The 1,658-nt window shown below is 56.0% G+C and overlaps 1 protein-coding gene across 1 annotated transcript in view; it reads left to right on the forward strand.

The window, feature by feature from the left end:
* The first annotated feature begins 6 nt into the window (after positions 1-6).
* Positions 7-1,658, forward strand: part of TSC1 (TSC complex subunit 1) — a 36,041-nt gene continuing 34,389 nt past the window's right edge. The window contains 1 exon segment of the mRNA XM_006029797.3: positions 7-124. The gene's annotated coding sequence lies outside the window, so the exon portion shown is untranslated.

Genomic DNA, 1,658 nt, shown 5'->3' on the forward strand with positions numbered 1-1,658 from the left:
GGGGGGGGGACCGGCGGGAAGGCGGAGCCGTGGATGGAGGGCGGGGGGAGGCCGGGCCAAGATGGCGGCGCCCTGTGGGCCAGCGGGGCTGAGGCGGTAAACAGCCGCGGGGCGGAGAAGGCGGGTGAGCACTGCTGGGGCCGGCCGGGGCTGGGGGTGAGCACCGCGGGCCCTCCTCGGGGGACACCCCGGCGTGAACTTCCCCTCCGCCTCGCGCGGGGCCTGCTCGCGGCCTCCCCCCGGGCTGGGGGGCGCCCGTGGGTTTTTGGGGGATGGGCAGGCCCGACCGCCCCGATCCTTCTTCCGCGCGGGGAGCAGCGTTTCTCGGCCCGCGGGCCGCTGGGATCGGGGCAAGGGTCGCGGGGAGACTTGGAAAATCAACCCCCCGAAAACTTTAAACGTGGATAAAGGATAAAAACGGGGGCGGTTCCCGTGTGGGTTGGCCCCTGCCCCATGCCCACCCTCTGCTCTGCACACGGCGGGTGGGGGGCGCTGGGTCGGGCTGGTACAAAAAAGGTTGGGATGGAGGAGCCCCACCTCCAGCCAGATGCAGCCCAGGGGGCCGTGGTGTCAAACCCCCCGGGGTCCCCACTAGCCGGGAAAATGCGTCGGCGACAACCCCCCCGCCCAAATCCCTCCTGATCGGGGCCATGTGGCCTCATCTGGCCCCATTACGCGTGCCCTGTTGGGTCTGCGCGCTGCCCATGGGGCCCGCGGGGCCACTGATCTCGAGGGTTGACGCCGCTGTGGCGAAGTCAGCACTTGGCAGTCAAGCGAGAGCCGCGCTGTGACTGCGACGATCCGCACGTGATGCGAGAGGCGAGGGCCTTTTAGGGCGATCGCTTGTCTTGGGCCAGCTGTCTAGTTGGGATAGAGTTAGACCAGCTTCTGCATACAAGACATTTTTTCCTCCGGTCTCCGCATCAGGGACTTGGAAGAATGGCTCGCATTGGAAAGCTTGCCTAATTTTATCCCGACTGTGTAAATGTTGCCCTAAGGAATTCAGTTGATGCAGATAGGTCGCTGGCCACTGGGTTTGGGTGTTTTTTTGGTTGGTCTTTAGGGGTTTTGCTGCATGTTGGTTGTGTGCGAACACAAAGCTTGATAGCGCTACAAGCTTAGTAGGGCAGTGTTTAAATGGGAACTAAAGCAATTGACTAGACACTCTCCTTTGTTCTGTAAATTACGTTCTAGCTAGTTTTAGCAGAACCTGCTTTCCAAATGAGGTAGTCTGAGCTGCTGAAGTTCTGACTTAAATGTGATCCGAACATTTCATAAGTCATAAGATTCACTGAAGTTCAAGTGATCTTTTCTTTTTAACCTCCTATCAGCTTTCTAACACGTTATTCAGCACTTCAAGCTTATACAGGTTCATATAAATAAAATACCACCAGGGCTCTCATCTGAGGTGCATTGTTCCATTAGAGATGCTCCGGCTTTGTAAACAACCATTTGACTTCAATAATGGCTTCTGGATTAAAACAAAGACAGGAACAATGTAGAGCTGAAATGCAAGGGTGCTGATTTGTATCAAAGCCTAGTTTGCTTAAACGAGAAAAAAAAATGTTTACATCATTTTTGCTAGTGGAAGACCTGGTCACCGAAATCAATCTTTATAAGTGAATAGTCTGTTATGCAAAACAGTAACCCTGCCTTCG

Source organism: Alligator sinensis, unplaced genomic scaffold, assembly GCF_000455745.1.
Source record: "Alligator sinensis unplaced genomic scaffold, ASM45574v1 scaffold829_1, whole genome shotgun sequence".
In the NCBI taxonomy this organism is placed as follows: Eukaryota; Metazoa; Chordata; order Crocodylia; family Alligatoridae; genus Alligator; species Alligator sinensis.